This window comes from Girardinichthys multiradiatus, chromosome X (assembly GCF_021462225.1).
Source record: "Girardinichthys multiradiatus isolate DD_20200921_A chromosome X, DD_fGirMul_XY1, whole genome shotgun sequence".
NCBI classification, from domain to species: domain Eukaryota; kingdom Metazoa; phylum Chordata; class Actinopteri; order Cyprinodontiformes; family Goodeidae; genus Girardinichthys; species Girardinichthys multiradiatus.
The window spans coordinates 15,245,723-15,269,360 of record NC_061817.1 but is presented as its reverse complement, the minus strand read 5'-3'; the positions used below and the strand labels follow the sequence as shown (position 1 = coordinate 15,269,360).

General features: G+C 39.6%; 1 pseudogene; it reads left to right on the top strand.

The window, feature by feature from the left end:
• The first annotated feature begins 561 nt into the window (after window positions 1-561).
• On the top strand, window positions 562-23,287 carry LOC124862247 (annotated as a pseudogene).
• Window positions 23,288-23,638: the final 351 nt, after the last annotated feature.

The window sequence follows — 23,638 nt, the reverse complement described above, 5'->3', positions numbered from 1 at the left end:
GACGTCATTCTCTAATATTTTCATCTGTTCTGTTTTTTTTTTTTTTTTTTTCTTTTATAAATGTTCTTATAGTTTTAGCTGTTCTTTGTGAGTTTTTATTTAGTTTTAGTCTAGTTTTTGTCCAGAAAAGGTTTGTTTTCAATGAAGAAAGTTTTTAGTCCACAAAGTTTACACTGTTGAGGAATTCGTTATTTTTTTCCGGTGATTAATATTGGAAAACTGTATTTGTTTAGCAGCTAAATTTTTATGTAGCTTGCAGCTTTCATTGAATAAAGATAATTATTAATTTATGTTCATGCTTTAAAAATAAATGCGTACAGATTTTTAAAAACAAAGATAAAATATAATGAGTACCGTTATTATAATTCGTGGATAAAATGATGATTACTAATTTCCCTTAAATCGACTCGACGTTTTAGACTGGTGACTTTACGACACTTTTTCGGTCTGCTTTACGGTAGCTTTGACTGTCAGGCGCGGATTTTGTAAACAAGGCTAACTGTGTCAATCTGTCTGAGTTCGATTCGCTTCATTTTATTAAGAAGATTATATACCTTAGTATTTAGTTTTTTTTTCTTTTTTAAAACTATTTCTCATAGATAAAAAGAGAAAGTGTTCTGCTGAAGAAAATGTTTCAGCTGTTTGGGAAACTTTCTGAGAGCTGCGGCAGTATGGCTTTAACCAGCACCGCTAGCTAACATGCTAACGGTGCGGAGGAACAGCAGCAGCGGGGAGGCTGTCCGAGAGGAGCCGCTACTTCTTCATGTGACAGCGGCCAGGCATGCTATTAGCGCACCTCCTCGGCAGATTGACGCTTAGATCCAGATTACCGCGGGTAAGGCCAAGCTTTTTCTGGGCGGCACGGAGCGGCTGGTGCTCGGACACAGCGAAGGGGGAAAACATGATTCGCAGCCGGGGTCAGATCAAACGGGTCCTCTGCGTGGCCGAGAAGAACGACGCAGCCAAAGGCATCTCTGAGTTCATGTCCAGGGGCAGAGCCAGGAGGGTCAGTCACAGCTGATTAGACATTCACCGTTACTAAAGCTTTTAAATATAGAGCTGACATCATTGCAATCTGAAATAGTCTAAAATAAAATAAAAAATAGCGACACGTTTCTGCTATTTCTATTGTTGTGTAAATATAACTGTATTGGCTTATGTTTATTTGTCAGTACAACTCATAATATGTTTATCTGTTGTAGAGGGAAGGATTTTCGAAGTTTAATAAAATATACGAGTATGAATATCATCTTTTTGGCCAGGTGAGCAACCCACACATGCACCTGAACATCTCATCCTCATTCACCCTGATTACTCTGATTGTTGTCCTGATCTCACACCAGAATGTGACAGTGACGATGACTTCAGTGTCAGGCCATTTGCTGGGCCTGGAGTTCAAAGCACCTTTCCAGAAATGGCAAGTTTAAACAAATAAGCCTTCAGTTGAATATGGTTGCCTCAGCTGAGTGTTTTAACAGTGGAAGTTGTGTCCCTTCTCCTCCAAGGCACAGCTGCAATCCCGTGTTGCTGTTTGATGCAGAGGTAGAGAAGTATTGCCCAGACAACATAACACAAATCAAGGTATGTGTAGGAGTTAGAGAAAAAAACAAAACACCAAAACATGTCACCTTGCATTTCATTAAGCATCCATATTTGTTCATATAGCCTGAATGAATTGAGGAGGAAAGTCCCAACAAAGCATGGGGTGGTATGAGATTTTTGTATTAAGAAAAAAATCCTATGTTTTTACACTATTATCAGCAATGATGTTATGCTATATGTTAAATGTTATTTAGATTTTTATACATACACTTATGCAAAATATAGAATAAACACCTGCTAGATTTGGTTGTAGTTTTCAAGTGTCTATTTTGCAGAATAATACAGACCCTTTCAGTGAATATTGTTGAAAGGTTCATTTATTTCAGTAACTTGGCTCATTAAGGGAAACACATTATATAGATCAATTGCACACCAACTGATAGTTTCAAGCCTTTATTTTTGTTACTTATGATTTTGCGCTTACAGCCTAATGAAAACACGACATTTAAGATTGGAATATTACATCAGACTGATCCTATCCATCTGCTAGAAACTTGCCATCTATAGTTTCAAAACTGCTTTAGTTTCTACATCACGCCGGTCTGTGTTTTTTGCAACCAGAAATATTTTGAAGCAGCCAAATTTGTCAGTTTTTATAATAGAATACGTAACTATCTGTATTTCAATCCAGCTCCTTTGTATCAGTGGTCAATAATTATGTTTTATACTCTGAAATTTTAGAATGTCACCTGGAGTAGTTTCATTGGATTATTAACATTTGTTAAGTTATGGTACAGTGTTATCACACCTTAATAATATTTTGGAATAAGGCAGAAAGTTTCTCCTTTTTTTTTCCTCTGCATTTTGTGTTCTGTTTTGTTCTCTGTAGCGGACTCTAGAGAAGGAAGCGAGGCAGTGCCAGGCTGTGATCATCTGGACTGACTGTGATCGGGAGGGAGAAAACATCGGCTTTGAAATCATTGATGTTTGTAAAGCAGGTAGTAGGACTGTGTGTTGATATAAATCATGATGGAGAGTGCTAAATGTTTATATTTGTCCACAACCAGGGTTTGGTAATTGCACGTTATTCCTGTGTATGCTTTATTTTCTTTAGTGAAACCCAATTTGCAATTCTTTCGGGCAAAGTTTTCTGAGATCACTCCCAACTCAATTCAAAGAGCGTGTGAGACGCTGACCGAGCCCAACGTTAACATCAGCGATGCTGTGGATGTCCGGCAGGAGCTGGATTTACGGATAGGTAAAGTGGCGACTGCTCCATTAAACATAAAAACATAGAATAAAGATTAAAAAAAAGATTTTTTTAAAATTGAAAATTTGGGAAAAAAAGAATGGATGATCTGGAACAATATTCAAGAGTGAATAACATAATTATACAAGGACTGGAAACAAAAACACTGAACATATGGAAGAGCTGTATCAACCGATAGGGAGGATGGAGAGTATGCACCAGTTGAACTAGAAACATTTGAACAGCAAAATAGGAACATGTCCATCCAGAGTAGTTGCATCAAAGCCTGTCACACGATCCAAACAAGGATGAGAAGGCAAAACCTGCTACAGGTTCTGGAACAGAAAGCATAATATTGAGTTACTTAAACAAGCAAAAAAAAAACTTAAGGATACTGAGATTTACTTAAATGAGCACTTGACTCCAGCTGAAATTGCCAAACATGCACATATTCTTAAGAAACAACAAAATTAAAGCAATATGGATCAGAAATTGTAAGGCGATGATGCGACCCAAGGACGGAACCAGAGTTCCGATTGTTAAAGAACTCGAAGATTTAGACAAATATAGATAAGGTAGAATAAATGCTGCTTATTAAAATGGAAGCATTAACTGAAAGTAAATGAAATGAATACATTCATTAACGTCTGGTGTATGAAAATAAAACATTTAGGAATGTCACATATTAATGAGGAGAAATGCAACCGTTTACAATGGCAGCCAGTCATATTTCATCCAATGATTTAGGGACACAACAAAGGATACTGGATTCCGAGCACTGGGAACTGAAATCGATTGAGTACACTGAACACAATGCATTTGACTTAGAAGATGAACTGGACCCTGATAACAAGTTTTAGCATCTAATTACTAATGATTGCAACTACTACACTGAAGATGATTATAATAATTCTGTGAAATCAGAACGGAAATTCTCAGTTCTTCATTTCAATAGTAGAAACATGTACTCAAACTTTAATATTATCAAAAAATATTTACAACAATTTGTTCAGCCATTTGGTATTATAGCAATATCAGAGACATGGTTTAATGAAGATATTGGAATTAATTTCGAGTTAGACGGTTGCTAAATATGTTTATAAAACATTCAGATTTCAAGTAATTAAAAATATGACATCAACAATAAATTGTGTATTTGAATGCATAACAATGGAAATACTCAATGAAAAATAAAAAAATTATTGTGAGTTGTTTATATAGGTCACCAGGCTCCACTTTGGTAATACTTACAGAGTGGGTGGAAAAAACATTTTCAAAAATAGGTAACAAAAAATATTTATCTGTGGGGATTATAATATTGATTTGATAAATCCAAATAATCATGAAACAACTGATGAATAAATCAACAGGATGTACAGTATGAGTCTATTTCCAACTATTACAAAACGCAGTAGAATTACATTGGACAGTGCTACTCTCATTGACATTTATACAAATAATATGGAGTCTACTAATGTCAGTGGCCTGATGATTTGTGATATACCTGATATGCTGATGATATAACTGTTAAGTACCACAAAGCACCCCAAAAAACCCATATATAAACAAGTGAGAACTGAAGACGTAATTAACTCCCTTTGTTCCAACTGAACAGAACAAGACTGGAATACTGTATACATAAAGAAAGCGGCGGATTGTGCTTTTGATAAATTTTGAGGTGTTTTTAGTTCAGGATACAATAAAAATAGTCCAGTTCGACAATTTAGTTAAAACAACACATTTATAAAATGTCGATGGTTTACCAGGGGTTTAAAAAATTCTTTGTGGACAATTCATCAGATTAAGGGCTAAAGAATCTGAACATAGATATAAAATATATAAAAACAAATTGACTGATATTATAAGAACTAATAAGAAATTACATTACACAAGAATACGACTAAAAGGCTCTGAGGAATACTAAATATTGGTATTAAGTGGAATACAAAAAAATACATATCCAGAATACTTTATTGATAAGAACAGTGAGAACTATAATATGAATGAAATTGTAGGTAGTTTCAATAAGTTTTATGTAAATGTTGGGCCAGACTGGGCAGATAAAATCCCTGAGTGTGTAAGCAATAAATTTGATAATTCATCCATAGAAATAAATTCAAAGATGATGTTTCTGTCTGGAGTAACTAATGTAGAATTAATACATATTATTAAAAAGTCTAAGAACAAAAAATCATCTACTGATTGTTTTAATATAGATATGATATTAGTAAACGGAATTATACATTGTATCTCTAAACCATTAACCTATATATGTAACCTATCATTTCAAGCCGGAACGTTTCCAGTCATCGGGGTGCACCCTGGACAAGTCGCCAGTCCATCGCAGCGCAACAGAGACACACACACGACAAACAACCACGCACACACTCAGTCACACCTAAGGGCAATTTAGAGATACCAATCGACAGTCATGTTTTTGGACTGTGGGAGGAACCCGGAGAGAACCCACACATGCACGGGGAGAACTTGCAAACTCCATGCAGAAAGACCCCCAGCCGGGAATCGAACCCGGGACCTTCTTGCTGCAACCAACTGCCCCACCGTGCAGCCAAGTTTATTTGGAACTTTTCCAAATAAAATAAAAATTGCACTAGTAATTCCACATTTCCACTAACTATAGAGCAGTTTCTCTGCTCTCTGTTTTCTAAAAGTTTAGAAAAACTCTTCAATAATAAATTAGAGAAATTTATAGATAAACATATTATAATTAATGTCAGTATGGTTTTAGGTCAGCTAGGTCAACATCACAGGCCATAATTGATCTGGGTGTTTGGGCATTGGGCTTGTGGGGTCCCATAGGGATCTCTATTTGGTCCAAAGTTGTTTAATGTATATATTAATAATTTATCTAATGTATCCAAGTTATTACATTTAATTCTAGTTGCTGATGACACCAATATATTTTACTCTAGTGATAGTTATAGTGAAATAATGTAAAATGTAAATAATGAACTACTTAAACTAAAATCATGGATGGATATTAAATTATCTCTTAATTTAAATAAAACTAAAATAATGTTCTTTTGAAAGTACAAGGAAAATTTAAACTCAGTAATAAATATAGATGGTGTTGGTATTGATACCGTGTCAGAAATTAAATTTGTGGAAATACCTATTGACAACAAATGGAGCTAAAAACCACAAATCAGACACATACAAAGTACAATTTCTAAAAGTGTCTCAATTATTAACAAGGTTAAATACTTCTTGGAAAATAATCCACTGCACTTATTGTATTGCATATTAGTTTTGCCCGATTTAACCTACAGTATAGAATTTGGGGCAGTAACTCTAAAAGTTTACTACATCCCCTCTTTATACTCCAAAAACGTGCTGTGAGAGTTTTACATGAAGTGTGTGGTGTTAAACTTTGGAACCGACCGGGATGGCAGCTCAAGCATTGTCTGGCTTGCAATAAACCTTAAATAAAAGAAAACATCTATTCAGCTAAATATGAAAGCATCTGGGACTCGTTTATCATAAGTTGTAACTCTAGAGTTTGTCTGAAAATATAAACCTTATCAATCTACCCCTCAATGTAACCCTGTGATTATGCTGATCATCTTCAGGTGCGTCCTTTACTCGGTTCCAGACGCTTCGCCTGCAGAAGATCTTCCCCAAATCCTTGGCTAATCAGCTGATCTCATATGGCAGCTGTCAGTTTCCCACTCTGGGATTTGTGGTGGAGCGGTTTAAAGCCATTCAGGCCTTTATACCCGAGACTTTCTATAAGATTAATGGTAAGAATAAAAGTTGATAATTATGTTTGGTTTAAAACTTTGATAGTATGGTCAATCTTATCTTATCTGTCTTTGTTTCAGTGCTCCATGAGGTGGAAGAGGACTGCGTTGAGTTCAGTTGGAAGAGAAAACGTCTCTTCCACCACACAGCTTGCCTGGTGCTCTACCAGATCTGCATGGAGGTATGCTCCAGTTTCTTAGAGCATGTCGTGTGATCAGGCTGTGTGTTTAGGTCTTCTGCGTCAATTCTTGTGGTATTTCTCGAGAAGGTTTGCACATCCAGAAGCTGAAATTTGTCCCCATTTTTCTTTGCAAAATAGTTCAAGCTCGCCCAGGTTAGATGGAGAGTGTCAATTACCATCGATCTTCACGTTTTTCCACAAATTCCTCCTAAAGAGTTACCATGGGCCTATTGGTTTCTTCTTCAATCAGTGCTCTCTTTGGTCAGCCTATCAGATTAGGTGGGCGGTCATGTTTTAGTAGGTTTGCAGCTGTGCCATACAGTCCCGTGGTGGTCCCAATTTTTAAGAAAGGGGACCAGAGAGTGTGTTCCAATTATCAAGAGGTCACACGTCTCGGCCTCCCTGGGAAATTATACTACAACTGTGTCCCCAAGGTATTACGTGAGGGGTTGCTGCCCATCCCAACCTTATGGGCTCAAAGCAGGAGCTGCGTCTGCATTCCCGGCATGATGTCGAACCTGCTCCCAGTAAGCGTTGGACTCCTTGCCCCTTGTCATTGATCCTGTTTGTGGTGTTCATGGACAGGAGCTCAAGGTATAGTTGTGGAGAGAAGCTTGCCTGATCTGGGAACCGATGGATGGATGGATGGATGGATGGAAGAGTAGAGCTGCACACTATATTGAATCGCAGTCATCAGCGTCACAATCTCAAGATACTGTATTTTAATCACCATGCATGTAAGTTCTGCATGGCAACAATATTTTTGTCCTGTTTGAGAGACTTTCACCATCCCTGATGCCCAAAATGTCAGGGTGGTTGAGACATTGCGATTAATGAAAACACAGAAATTGTGTATCAGTTGCCGTTAATATTGACACTAGAATAAAATTGCAATTTCCAGCTTTGCTCATATCCTGCAGCCCTGCAGAAGAACCTTTGACTAAACCTACTGAGTGAATCATTGAACTACGGTACTCCTTATTTAAAAGGGATGGGTAATTGCGATGATAAACTATAATTGATGATTGTTTGAAAAACGGACAGTATGGTTGGGATTGTTATTTTTATCGTTATCGCAATTAATGTCTTAAAATAACATTATAGAGGTTTTAAGTCTGTATCGTACTTTCTTATACCAAAGTATTTTTTGGTGTTTGTCAGGTTTCCCAGCAGCTTCACCAGAACAACAAATCTGAACACAGAATGGCTGAAAAAAACAATCTATATTACGACATAATGATGAAGTTTCCTGCATACCAACAACATTCAGTATTGCCCCCCTGTACACCTTAAACATTCTGTTTTTCTGAGGTTTGTGCTCAGACTGAGTGAGGTTGGATCATCTTTCTAATCTTCTGTTTGTTGATCCAGCTTCATCACGTTTGAGCTCTAAATCCCGAGTGGTTTCACTCACTGACGACAGAACAGAAGAGGTGTCGTCTGAATCTAGGAGCGTCATCAAAAGAAACACTTATTCTTTCCCAGCGAGGCTGACGAGCCCTGTAATTATCACTCAGCTAGTTTTTCACTGTTTCCCACAGAGCGAGCTGTGAGTGTCAGAAGGCAGAATCAGGACAGAGCGCCTCGCACACTCTATCACAGGCTGGCTATTATTTCTATACTTCTGTTTATTCAAGGTTAGCTCGTTGGGGGGGTTGCATTTACATTTCACTGTAACAGGGCTCCAAATGACTGCAGACTTTAATACATCCATTGTAGTCATAAAGCAGCCAAGAATCTATAATCAATTACATTTTTTATTCACTGCATTCCTTTCATGAACTTAAAGCTGGTACCTATTACTTCAGATGGCATTCGGTATTTCTAAAAAAAAAAAAAAAACCACAGTGTGAGTGTTCTAGCATTTGGCCCATTTTTCCAACATATACTACATTGTGAGGATCCACTGCCTCTCATGGGGCCCAAATCCTAGACCCCATAAGAAGAACGGCTGTTTTGGGGTTAGGGGTTAGGTTTAGGACTAAGGTGTGAATTGAGTTAGGGTAAGGCCATAAAAATGAATGGAAATCAATGCAAAGTCCTTGTAAAGATAGAAAGACGTAATAAGGGTCCGTGTGGTTGTGCAGAACGGCAAAAACTCACCCACTTTAGAAGAGAGATCGAATTTAAAAGAAAAATATCACAGAGGCGGAGGCTAAGACATAAACATAGAAAAAAATATTCCTCCACAGACTTCTACACCCAGTTGGGTGTTGGCTGGATACAAAATCACATTTACATTTAAAAAAGGTTTCTTTTATGGCAGCTGCCAAACCCTAAGCTGGATGTTGTGCACTGATAACAAACAGTTAACCACATCTGAATGTTAACTATTGCATTTCCTGCTACTCCCGACACACTGAGAAGCATTCCTCTTTATAGGGATCTACATTTATTGATAAAACATCTGAGCGCTAAGAAAAGCACTCAGAATGAATGATCTGATTTATTTAATTTTTGGGATTAATAAAGTATTTTTGAATTTGAATTTTTCGGTGACTTCTGACTGCGGCTGGTCGCACACAATTTTATTTAGGGGGCATCAGAGTACAGGGGGCTGAATACAAATGCACATCGCACTTTTTAGATCATCATTTTCTTTCCTCTTCACAATTATTCACCACATTGCGCTGATATATCTAAAAAAATCTGTGTATTGTAAACGGAAGTTTGTGGTGACAAAATATGAACACACTCAAGGGGTGTGAATACTTTTGCATCAGGCCTTTGAGGCCTCTGTGTGTGTTGCACCTTCCAGACTCATGCATGTCTAAAATGTGAACCATGTCGAGCGTTTTGGAGCCAGTTATGCTGGCTACGCTGGCTGCTGTCACAACTCACTGTTGTCACTGACTGTAAGATGCTCTGGAAACTGCCTGACAACACTGTTTCTCTATTCGTTATGCACAAGCACCCGTTCTTGACGTGCCAGCTCTGTTCAAGTAAAAATATTCACATATCCAACGCTGGTCTAGATGTGCACTGTGTTACATCCAAACCTGACCATTTTTTCTAGATGCTTAACTGTTTCCTGACTAAAAGGAGGGTTAGAAGGTTATGAAGGTTAGAAGCCATGACTTGACCAATTGTTTTTTAAATTACTATGATATTTAGTTTTCTGTAAATGATTGCTTTTAATTGGTGTCCAAGAACTCCCTGGTGATAGTAGAACTTGCACATTAAACCAACGCCAGCAGTCTGTGTGTGTCTACTCTCTGATGTAAGCATACAGAGGTGTATTTTACGAGCAACACACCGCGGTCCATTTTGAAAACGTTGCTGACTTGTGTGAATAAAAATGGTTTAAAAATAACATGTGGAAACAGAATATATTATAATTTATTTCCAGGATCCCATGGCAACAGTCACCTCAGTAACGAGCAAACCCAAAAGCAAATGGAGACCGCTGCCTTTGGACACTGTTGTAAGATGATGAAACCCCCCAAAAAAAAAAAAAACACAGTCCCACACAAATAATGTAAGCTCCAGCATTAAAAACTAATCTGTTCATGGTGCAAACTACATCAAATGCAGGTGGGAGATAATAAAATGTCTCTTTCTTGTTTGCAACTTCTTCTATGTTTATCTGGCCTGCAGGAACTGGAGAAACTGGCATCTAGGAAGCTCAGAATAAACGCCAAAGAGACCATGAAGATTGCTGAAAAGCTTTACACTCAAGGGTGGGTATGACACACTGTATGTGCTGCCTCTCAGAGAGGCAAGTGTGGTCTTAGTCCAAGCCGCTAAATCTTTACTTGGTTCACCACACCAGCCCAAAGCCGCCTTAGTCACAGTCAAATGTCCTTTTTCTTTACCTGATTGTCAAACTATTTTGCATTTATAAACATGCATCTGGGGTTTTGCACAGCATCATCTCCATGACTTGACACTGCATTTTTTTCCTGCTTAGGTTTATCAGCTACCCTCGCACAGAAACAAACATATTTCTTGCAAACCTTCCCCTCGCATCCCTGGTGGAGCAGCAGGCACAGAGTCCAGAGTGGGGAACCTTCGCCCAGCGGGTGCTGGACCAGCCTGGGGGCCCCAACCCACGGCAGGGCAAAAACTCTGACCAGGCCCACCCTCCCATACACCCCACCAAGTACACCAACACACTGCAGGTGGGTTAATTCACATCTTTGTTTTCATCCATTGTCTTTTTTTCTTTCATTTGTTCATTGGGCAAAAAATGTGCACTGAAGTGTTTTAGCAAGTACTTACTTTTGAAATGTTGTACTGAGTAATCATGGGCCTGTATGAGATTCTTACAGTAAGGTAACCTTGACTAAAAACACCAGAACCTTGTTGTATAGATGCAACAATTTCAGACAAAAAAGTAAAACATTATTTAAGTTTTTTATTTAAAACAGAAAGACACCAATTATTTCTACTGCTGCTAAAGTTATTTAACCAATTGATTAAGACTACGAGTTTTAATAATGTTATGTTTAACACTTCTTTATTGTTACTTGATTGTATTTTATTGTATATTTTATTTCTTTGTGCTTTTATGCTCTTTATTGAGTAACACAAGTATGACAAGCTGTTATCAGCTGGTTAATTAGTCAGGCTATCTGCTCCGATAGCTGCTTAACAGACAGCTGTACTCTGCACTCCCGCAATTTTATTAGAATGATTTCAAACCACACGAATGATATGGCTGAAAATGTTAAAGTTAAAACTTGTCCCTTGTCTAATACTGAGACAATGTTTTAATTATTTGTTTTGAGCTTTGTTTTATGCAAGCATGTAGTTTATTGGAATATATTTTAAATCATGCATTGCAGAGAGTTGGCCCAGGAATTTCATATATAGTCTGAGCAACTAAAAATGCAACTTTTTTTGCATTTTGCAAATTAATAAAAAGAAGAAGATTTACATATGCATCTATTTGGGGAAAATAAGTGATTTATGTGTCCCCTTTTTTTAAGTGAAAGAGAACTTTACAAATCACAGTCACTGTTTGTGAACTTTGATCTTGTGAAACAGTCTGCAGGGTTAGACAGCTGCTCACACTGAGCCAGGTTCTGGATCTGCTGGAGGTTTCTTCCTGTTAAAGCGGAGTTCTCCATCCCGCTGTCTCTACATGCTCATCCAGGAGGAGTGAACTCTGCAAAGTCACTGACTCGATGCAATCTGCTGGGTTTCCTGACATAGAAAACCGTTTAACTCATTTGAATAATAAACTGCATTGTTTGAAAACTAGGATCAATCTGAAAGGGATCTGTTGGTTTGATGCCATTGAATCGACTTTTTTTTTGTAAAGTGCCTTGAGATGACATTTGTTGTGAATAGGCGCTCTGTAAATAAACTGAATTAAATGGAAACTGAATTTTTAGGCTGGCTTAAAAAGTCTGCAAAGGTATGAAACTGGCTTTTCGTAATTGTAGTTTGGGATATCGGTGGAACAGAGAAAACTGAGGACAAGAGTGATACATTTCAAACTTTATTGCTTATTGCTCCAGTCTGATCATCATGTTGTTTCGGGATTTGTGGATCATGTAGATACTAAAACCCAGTTCGGTAAATGTTTAGCACTCAAATGTCCAGAATGTTGTAGATTCACTTAGAATCTCGATTGTGTATCCTGTTTCCAGGGCAACGAAGGACGTGTGTATGAGTTCATTGTCCGGCACTTCCTGGCCTGCGTATCCCAGGATGCTTTGGGGCATGAGACCGTGGTGGACATAGAAATTGCTCAAGAAAGGTTCTCCACATCTGGACTCATGATTATTGCCAGGAATTACCTGGATGTTTACCCGTACGAGAGGTGGAGTACAAAGGTAGGTATACCTTTTAATAATGAAATAACTGCTTAAATTGTGGTCATTATTACTAACTTCCTCTTGCTCCCTTTAAGTGACTAATTCAGGAAAATTTGTTTTTTTTAGCTGATACCAGTGTATGAGCAGGGCTCCCAGTTCCAGCCCTCTGCTATTGAGATGGTGGATGGACAGACCAGTCCACCTCAGCTGCTCACCGAAGCCGACCTCATATCGCTGATGGAGAAGCACGGCATTGGTACTTGAGCCACAAATACTTTCTGTGGGAAAAAAAGAGATCAAGAACCTAAAAGCAATAACGCTATTAATGACTTTTCCTATGAAAAAGTCAGTGAAACACAGAGGCATTGGGCCTGTGGTACTTTCCACGAGTAGGAACCCTGAAGAGAGTACTCCAAGTTAAAAGCAGCAGCAAGCATGTTAAGGACTTTTATATTGTAATAATCTAGAAGTTTTGTAAAATATTTATATTATAATAAAAAGACAGAAAAATGCAGAAGCAGTGGACCAGAAGTGCTTTCTCTTGGAAAGAAAAACAAAGAATATTCAGAGTTCATAGCAGCTATAGGTCAGTCCAGAAAAGAGACCCAGGTTAACATGGAAGATTGTTCTATGGGTAGAAAAAACAAGGCAACTAATCAACATCCTGAACTTAAAAGCAGCTACTTTATTTGAATCGTCATAGATGTTTGTTCCAGATGTTGGTGCATTTTCTACACTAATTGTGTATCTCACAGGTACCGATGCCACCCACGCAGACCATATCGAGACCATTAAGAGTCGCATGTATGTTGGTTTGACAGCGGACCAGAGGTTCCTCCCAGGAGAGCTTGGCATGGGACTAGTGGAGGGTAGCTGTGCACACATGTCCATACCATAGGTATCAGCCGGCTGTGTGAACTGTTGAGCTATTACATGTTGTCACTCCTTGTAATTGTGAGTTCAGGTTACAACTCCATGGGTTACGAGATGTCCAAACCGGACCTCCGTGCTGAACTGGAGGCCGATCTCAAACTGGTGTCTGAGGGCAGGAAGGACAAGCAGAGTGTGCTGCAGCATCACATCCAGAAATACAAAACTGTCTTCATAGAGTCTGTTAGGAAAGCAAAGAAGTTAGTTGCACTTTAAATTCTATTATAACTTGATCTGTTTGTTTTAAACGATAGAATGATGGAGTAGGTTGGCATCCTGCATTCTTTGTGTTCTTCTGTTTCTTCAGGTTGGATGAAGCCCTGTCACCTTACCTGGGTGCAGCTCATGAGATCCCTGAGGCAGAGCAGCAGGACATGGAGATCCCGCTGCCTGTGAGGAAGTGTCCAAACTGTGGTCAGGACATGGTGCTGAAGAAGAAGAGGGAGGGAAACAGGTCAGAGCAGAGGAAGAACAAGAGCACAAACTAACTCTAACTAATCTACATTTAATGATTCTTCTGAGACATAACTACTCATATTTTAATCTTCCTCCAGAGGCAGCAGGTGTTTCTGTACACATGGTCTTACTTCAGCTTTGTTTTAGCTTGTTTACAAAAGCATGCATAAGTATTTATTTCCACATTATGTAACTTTACAACCACAAACTTCAGCATATTTAATTGAGATTTGATGTGATGAAGCAACACAAAGTAGTACATAACTGTGAAGCAGAAGGAACATGCTACAGCATGGCTTTCAGAAAATCATTATAATTATTATTAATCAGAAAGGTGTTGTGTGCACCTGTATTCTCCGAGTCAATACTTTGTAATACCACCATACAGCCGGATGTTCATAGATTATTTTTCAAGTCTTGCCAAAGATTCGTAATAGGATTTGGTTCTGGAGTAAAGGAACTGAATACAAATACATGCCACACTTTTCAGATTTTTACTTTTTATTTTTAAAAAGTAAAAATCTGAAATTGGCAGCTCAGGCATAGAAATGTCAACAGGAACAACAAGCAGAACCAAAAAACAACTTTAATAACAGACCTTGTGCGCGTAGCATAGGAGTCATGAAAAATAATCATTGTTTTATTTTTTTTATTTTTTTTGAGTTTCAAAAATGTTACAATATTAGAAATTTAAGTCTGTTGTTCATATTTTAAATTATCTGGAGTGCAAATCTGAACAATTCTGTTTTGTTAAATGAGTCTGAGCATAATTGACTGATAAGTTAACAGTTTTTATCTGACCTGCTGGCTCTGTGTTTGTATCTGCAGTAAGTTCCTGACATGTGTGGGCTACCCAGCCTGTAAGACAGCATTGTGGTTCCCTGACATGGTGCTGGAGGTCAGCAGGGACGACAGTATTTGTCCCACTTGTCAACCAAGCCCCATTCACATGTGAGTATTGACGTTACGCCAAACTATATTTCTTTAGATTCACTCTAGAAAAGCAGCAAACAACAGGCTTAGTTAAGTACCCTTATACGACCCTTCCACTGGATCTAATATCTTAAAAAGAGACAACACACAGAAAAATAACTTACAAACCACTTTAGGTTTCAGGAAGTTGTTTTGGCTGTTTAATCTGTCCCTAGATTCATTAAAATTTCCAAAAGAAAAAGGGTTTTTTCTGGTGCTGTTTGTCCATCACAGCGATGTAAGGGGAAGTATGATGGCATATTTGTGTCAACATGGGGACGTCCCTGTGAATTGTTTCACTCCGGCTCCCTGTTGGACTGCTGTGGTTAAAAAGGTAATAAAGGCATTTGTTTGCTGCTAAATTCAGTAGAAACTGTTGTGACACATTAAAAGTTACAGCCAGGGAAGTCCAGCTTTTATTTATTTATTACTTAATATAAACTAAATCAATGAGCAGATTACAGTAGAGATACACCAAGTAATCAAAGAGAGATCAGAATGTTCCCTTTATTCTATTCAGTAAATTGTTTAAAACTACACCCACCTTTTTCAGTTCATTAATTAATCAACCAACAGAATGTACTTTTATGGAGAATGTTTGAGTAATAAATATCAGATAAGGGTCAGGCACATGAATTGGTATAAATTTATAATTGCTTCATTTTATGTTAGTTTCAAAACTACTACCTCTATCAGAGAGCCTGCTGCACATTTTTATCTATAACATTCTTACAAAAATTGAAGATGGCCTGAACTGGTATAGCTCTTTATCAAGTACCCAGACACCCCAAAGCTCTTTATACTACAACCAGTCATCCACCCATTCACACACTGACAGTGACAGGCTACATTGTACCTACAGCTGCCCTGGGGCTGACTGACAAAGGTGGGGCTACAATTGGTCCCACTGAACCCTCTGACCACCATCAGCAGGCAAGTTAGGTGAAGTGTCTTGCCCAAAGGACACAACTACTGAGACGGACAGTAGCTTTTTAGCAAGAGCTTTTAAAAAAGATGTCCACTCCATCTATTATACAGTGTGGAGAACAAGTATTTGATACACTGCTGATTTTGCAGGTTTTCCTACTTACAAAGCATGTAGAGGTTGTTAATTTTTATCATAGATACTCTTCATCTGTGAGAGACGGAATCTAAAACAAAAAACCACAATCACATTGTGTGATTTTTAAGTAATTAATTAGCATTTTATTGCATGACATAAGTATTTGATCACCTGCCAACCAGTCACAATCCCAGCTCTCACAGACCTGTTAGTTCTTCTCCACTCATCACTTGTATTAACTGCACCTGTTTGAACTCGTTATCTGTCTAAAAGACACCTGTCCACACACTCAATCAAACAAACTCCAACTTCTCCACCATGGCCAAGACCAGAGAGCTGTGTGAGGACATCAGGGATCAAATAGTAGAACTGCACAAGGCTGGGATGGGCTACAGGAAAATAGCCAAGCAGGTTGGTGAGAAGGCAACAACTGTTGATGCAATTATAAGAAAATGGAAGAAGTTCAAGATGAGGGTCAATTTCCCTTGGTCTAAGAGCTCCATGCAAGATCTCACTCCACGAGGTGAGATCAATGGTCATGAGGAAGGTGAAGGATCAGCCCAGAACTACACGGCAGGACCTAGTCAGTGACCTGAAGAGAGCTGGGACCACAGTCTCAAAGAAGACCATTAGTAACACGCTACGCCGCCATGGATTCAATGCCTGCAGCGCACGCAAGGTCCCCCTGCTCAAGCCAGCGCATGTTCATGCCCGTCTGAAGTTGGCCAATGATGAATCATCTGGATGATCCAGAGGAGGAATGGGAGAAGGTCATGTGGTCTGATGAGACAAAATAGAGCTTTTTGGTCTGAACTCCACTCGCCGTGTTTGGAGGAAGAAGAAGGATGAGTACAACCCCAAGAACACCATCCCTACCATGAAGCATGGAGGTGGAAACATCATTCTTTGGAGATACTTTTCTGAAAAAGGGACAGAATGACTGCACCGTATTGAGGGGAGGATGGATGGAGCCATGTATCAGGAGATCTTAGCCAACAACCTCCTTCCCTCAGTAAGAGCATTGAAGATGGGTCGTGGCTGGGTCTTCAAGCATGACAACGACCCAAAGCACACAGCCATGGCAACTAAGGAGTGGCTCTGTAAGAAGCATCTCTAGGTCCTGAAGTGGTCTAGCCAGTCTCCAGACCTGAACCCAACTGAAAATCTTTGGAGGAGCTGAAAGTCCACATTGCCCAGCGACAGCCCCGAAACCTGGAGGATCTAGAGAAGACCTGTAAGGAGGAGTGGTCCAAAATCCCTGCTGCTGTGTCTGCAAACCTGGTCAAGAACTACAGGAAACATTTGATATCTGTAATCGCAAACAAAGGTTTCTGTACCAAATATTAAGTTTTGTTTTTCTGATGTATCAAATACTATCAAATACAATGAAATGCAAATAATTACTTAAAAATCACACAATGTGATTTTCTGGATTTTTGTTTTAGATTTCGTCACTCAGTTTAAGAGTACCTATGATAAAAATCAAAGACTTGTAGGTCCTTTGCAGGTGGGAAAACCTGCAAAATTGGCAGCGTATCAAATACTTATTCTCATTGCAGATCATCACTGCCTTAATGTTCAGGAGTAAATACAACCTATTCTGTTCTCAACACCATACAGGCCTACAGGAGCTACACTAATGTACTGTTGGGACTTTTGCTTGGAGTACCTTCAGTTCCCTCTGAACTGTGACAACAGCAACAACAAAAGCTTGCAGCGGCCTCACTGGTGCAAGTAATCTGTGTAAACTCTTGTTTGAACAAGTAGGCGTTAACCTCCTGAGCACTGGCCTCAGCTCAGTCCAAATATAGGGCACGCTCGCTCAGAGCGAGCCAAAGAGCTCCACACCAGCTTGCATTACCATAGCAACCAAGCTGTACAGAGCTCAAAGTTGAGCTTCAGCGTTTGTTCAAAAGCAACATTATTCTCTAATCAGTTGGGTAACTTCAGCAGCACATGTCGGACTAAGCCGTGTCTATCTCAGAAACTTATCCTCCTGATTTTTGGGTGGGTTGTGTGCATCTGTGGTTGGCTACAGCTGGCTCGGGCTAATCGAGAATATCAGAGGGTCTGTTTAAGCGTCTTTGCCTCTCGATTGTGTTGTGGTCACCTAGTGTTTTTCAGCTTAGCTCATTAGTCTGTGGCCCCGCTGCTCTGAAGAACCTGCAGGGCTCCCGCTCTTTTACCAAAAGAAATCACGTTAAAATAAATCATGTTTATGTATGTAGTAACACTTAGAGAGACTAGTTTTAACAGTTTTATGTGTGAAACATTAAATATGTGTGACAGCTGGATAAACTAAATCTGCTTAAAAATGGAAAAAATCCCATCAGCATATGATACCTCCTTGAACATGAATTTAATACACTTAAAGAACTTCATAAGAGTATAATTGCATATTGGAATGAGGCAAAATAACTACTAAAAAATAATTACAAAATAATATTTTTTTTTCTGAAAAGAATCTGTAAAGTGTGGTGTGCATTTGTGTTTAGCCCCCCTCTTCTTTGATGCCGCTAAACTGGCAGGCTGAGCAAAGAGAACATTTGACATAGAGGCAATCAACAAGCCCATGTTAACTCTGGTGGAGCTGCAGAGATCAAGAGGAAGAAGCAACCCATTGTTGGAAGAAGGCCATAGGAAGTTAAGCAGGGGACACAACAAACACGTAGAAGAAAGTGTCATGTCCAGATGGATGATAACAAAGCTACAGTGGAATGATTTTTTCATTCCCATGCATTCGAATGGCCTAGTCAAAGTCCAGACCTAAATCCAATTGAGAAAATTGTGGCAAGACTTGAAATGTGCTCTTCAGACACTCTCCAAGAAATCTGACTGTGTTTAAGCTGTTTTACAACAAAGAATGGGTAAATAGCTATTAGGATATTCCCCATAATATCTGCAGCTTTGAACAAAGAAAATAAAACTGATGTATTATTTTACCTTCATTTCATAATTACTCACTACTTTGTGTTGGCCTGTCAAGTAAAATCCCAACACAACACAGTGTAGTTTGTGGTTTTAACATGACAAAATGTAACTAACTTTGCATGATCAACTTTTTGAATGATCATTTATATAAAACTTAAGCTGTCTTTATTTCAAAGACCAAGTATGCTTTGCTGCTAAGGTTAGTTTTTTGGGTTTAAAGAGGGGAGGCAGTTGTAGACCTTTTTATTCTAACTGATGCTTTTTTTATCTTGTTTCCTCTGTGGGCTCGGTTCTGGACACCACTAAATTTGGATCCTGTGTGTCTCGACTTTTTCAGGGTGAAGTTCAAGTTCCGCAGAGGCAGCCTGCCTCCCATGATGCCTCTGGAATTTGTCGGCTGCATTGGTGGCTGCGACGAGACACTCCGATAAGTGCTGTTCCTCAAGTACCTCCTCTGAGGTACTCGAGGTCCAGCACCTCAAGTACCTCAAGTCCTCTGCTACCCCCTCCTCCTCAGAGGAGGCGGAGGGGGAAGCAGAGGACCAGGGGATGCTGCAGGACGGAATGGAGGGTGGGGAGGAGGTGCAGGAGATGATCCTCCACCTCCAAGGCCCCCTAGACCACAACCGCCCAGAGCTCCAAGCTCAAATCCTCGCTCTTCCCTTCCTGCTGTTCCTGCTTGGACCCCACAGCCAACACCTCCGCTGGGTGGCAGCAGTATTTGCGTAGATCCCAGCAGTGATGCAGTTGTGTGCAACTGTGGTCAGGATGCTCTCCTCCTGACTGTGCACAAAGACGGTCCCAACCAAGGTCGTCAATTCTACAAGTGCAACTCCGAGACCTGCAATTTCTTTCTGTGGGCAGATCAACCAAGTCAGCAGGGGGCGCCGCAGCAGAGCAGAGGGCCTCTGCTGTCGGCACAGAGGACCCCTTAGCCTCCAAGGCCCTCGTTAGGGTTCGGAAACATATCCAGAGGGCATGATGCCGGCACAGCAGGACATATGGGGCAGACCATGTGCAACTGTAACGACACCGCTGTGAAACGCACAGTACAGAAGGACGGCCCGAACAAGGGCCGGATGTTCCACACCTGTGGGAAACCTAGAGACCAGCAGTGTGGCTTCTTCCAGTGGGCTGATGAGAACGTACCTCCACCAGGCAAGGCTCTCACACACACACACCCATTAAACCAAAGTCCTTTGGACGTCTACCAATTTGCAGTAATTGGACAGTGGCTGAGTTGTCTGCCTCTTGTCTGAATGAGGTCCCTAAAGCGCTTTCTCGCACATGCAAGTTGGAAAAAACCCTATGAAATAAATGAATTCTTACAGTAAACATTCTCTTACAAAACTATTAATACCCCTAGAATTTTTTCACATTTTCTCCTGTTACAACCACAAACTGCAATGTATTCACCGGGACTTCATGTGCTATACCAACACATAGTAGTGTATAGTTGTGGAGTGGAAGGAAAATGGTGCATGGTTTTAAATTTTTTATTTATAATATATATTCAGCCTCCCTGAGGCGCTGCTTTATAGAACCACATTTTGCTGCACCTCCAGCTGCAAGTCTTCTGTGGTACGTACTAGTTTTGCACATCTACAGACTGAAAGATTTATCTACTGGCCTTTGCAATGTTGTTCAAACTCAGATGGGATGGAGAGCGTCTGAGAGCATCAATTATCAAGTTGTTTTTTTTTCCCACAGATTCTCAGATTAATTTAAATCTGGACTTTGACTGGGCCATAGCAACACATAACCATGCTTTCGTGTTAGCTATTGTATTGTAGTTCTGGCTGTGTGTTTAGGGTCGCTGCCCTGCTGGAAGATGAACCCGTAGCTCCATCCATCTTCCTATCAACTCTGACCAACTTTCCTGTGTGCTTTGTCCACTACATGGTTCATGATGAACTGCAAGCATGATTTCTTATTGTCACTCTTCCATAGATTTGTGAAGTGCACAGCTAAAAGCTGTCCTGTTGGCAGATTCTCCCACCTGAGCTATTGATCTCTGCAGCTCCTCCAGAGTTACCCTGGGCCCCTTGTCTTTTTCCATTTCAGACGATACAGTGAGAAAAATAAGTATTTGAACACCCTGCGACTTTGCAAGTTCTCCCACTTAGAAATCACGGAGGGACCACAACAAACACAAATGGAAGAAAAGTGGATTAAATGGACGTTATTTAAAACCAAAGACAGCGACCAAGGATAGAAAAAGAACTTGACAAACAGGACTTGTCAAGAAGATTCTTAGAAAAATAGCTCCCAAGCAAAAGTTTTTTGGGTTTTTTTTTCTTGCTTTTGTTTTGCGGAACATTGAATGTGAATTCTTCATATTTGTTCTGTATGTCAGCAGTTTTGGAAGTGGCAATAAAAAGTTAAATGATAAAAAAGAAATCATGGAGGGGTCTGAAATTTTCATCTTAGGTGCATGTCCACTGTGAGAGACATAATCTAACAAAACAAAAAAATCCGGAAATCACAATGTATGATTTTTTTATAATTTATTTGTGTGTTACTGCTGCAAAAGGGTATTTAAACACATGTGAAAATCAATGTTAATATTCGGTACAATAGCCTTTGTTTGGAATTACAGAGGTCAAACGTTTCCTGTTGTTTTTGACCAAGTTTACACAAACTGCAGCAGGGATTTTTGGCTTTGGATTTAAACTATGACGTCTGAGTGTATTACCAACAGTAACCTTGGAAACAGTGGTGCCAGCTCTCTTCGGGTCATTGACCAGCGCCTCCCGTCTAGTTCTGGGCTGATTCCTCACCTTTCTTAGGATCATTGATACGCCACGAGGTGAGACTTTGCATGGAGCCCCAGTCTGAGGGAGATTGACAGTCATGTTTAGCTTCTTCCATTTTCTAATAATTACTCCAACAGTTGATCTTTTTTCTCCAAGCTGCTTGGTAATTGCTCCGTAGGCCTTTCCAGCCTTGTGGAGGTCTACAGTTTTGTCTCTGGTGTCTGTGGACAGCTCTTTGGTCTTAGCCGTGTTAGTAGTTAAGAGTCTAACTGATTGTGTGGGGTGGACAGGTGTCTTTATGCAGCTAACGACTTCAAACAGGTGCTTCTAGTTTAGAAAAATAAATGAAGTAGAGGTGGGCTAACAGGTCTGTGAGGGCCACAATTTTTGCTGATTGGCAGGTGTTCAAATACTTATTTGCAGCAGTAACACATAAATAAATTATTTTAAAAATCATGCATTGGGATTTCCAGATTTTTCTTTTTTAGATTATGTCTCACAGTGGACATGCACCTAAGATGAAAATTTCAGATCCCTCCATGATTTCTAAGTGGGACAACTTGCAAATTTGCAGGGTGTTCAAATACTTATTTTCCTCAATGTATATTGACCAGAGCTGACCAGAGCTGTGTGCATTGTCGTACAAGCAATCCCTGCTTTAGACATCTCTACACATTTCTCTCTGTCCTGTCCACTGTGTTCCTTGGTCTTCATGACGCTGTTTGTTCTCTGATGTTCTCACAGAACACTGTGACTGCTTTGTGTTGGTCTGTCACATAAAATCCTAAGAATATTAATTGAAGCTTGTGGTTGTAATGTGACAAAATGTGAATACTTGGCACTCTTTGTTTCCGAACACAAAATACCTTAATCAAACTTTTACATGTTGTTGTTCTTCATCTGGTTTCCCTCATCTCAGGTAGTTTCGGTGGAGGATTTAATGCTGGCGGAGACGAAGGGAAGAAGGGGAGGAAGACAATGGGAGAGGGCGCTGTGACCAGACCTCCCGCCGCAAAGAAACACACCTGAGTCACCTGTCCTCAGCGGTGACTGTTTTGTCCAGAGCGCTGTGACGTCACTAGATGTAACTGAGTTTGCTTTCAGGTGGACAACACATATGATCATCAGGTGCCTCTTCGCAGAAGGTCATCTGTTTCTTCATCAGTTTTTTCGTCTGCTCTTCCTGTAAGGTGAAAACAGGTTTGACTGCAGGACTAACGGCTATAAACAGATTTTCACTTTCTGATTATTGTATGCTGGAGAGAGAAATGTGAAAACCAGTTTGTGCCTCTGAACAATAAAATGAAAAGAGAAACTAAAGTCATCTGATCTGATCTGAGCTGAGCTGTTCTCAGAGGACAGCTCTAAGTTTCATAAGTGACTTTTTTTTTTTATCCGTGGAGGGAAAGACAGAGGTGGAAGTTAACCTTTCGAGGACAAAAATCAAAACCAAAACAGATGCATACAGATGCATATTGAACCCTTTTAAGAAGGGGAATTTAAGATGGTCTGCTTTGCCTACTTACTAATATCAAACTGTTAATTTAGTGCTTATTTGCAGCTTGTTCTCCTTTTCTGTTGGAGGGAAAAATCGAGGTGTTGGACTACTTTTAAAACTTGTAGGTGTTTGTAACCACGGTAACATAGAAGATGCTCAACAAGTTAATTGTTCATTCACTCTGCTGAATTTAATATGCTGACTCTTACTTTTAATTATTTTCCCTCTTCACTGTAAATTAGAGGCATTTTTACAGTTTTTATTATTTTGTTGACTTGTAAAGTGTTTATTAAAATTTAATGCGTACAGCAATGATAAAGCTTTGCCTGCTCTGCATATTTCTAATGTTAAACCTGGTTGATGGTAATAAACTATTCTGTCTTTTCACATCTGCAGGGCTTTGCTTTTAGAAAAGCTAGTTTGCATATTGAGTCTGTGGTGCTTTTCCTTTTTGTTTGCTTGGTTTTACTTCTGCTGTTGGGTCTTTTAGAAACTTGGAAAAAGTCCAAGATCATCTGCTGTCGTTGCATCAC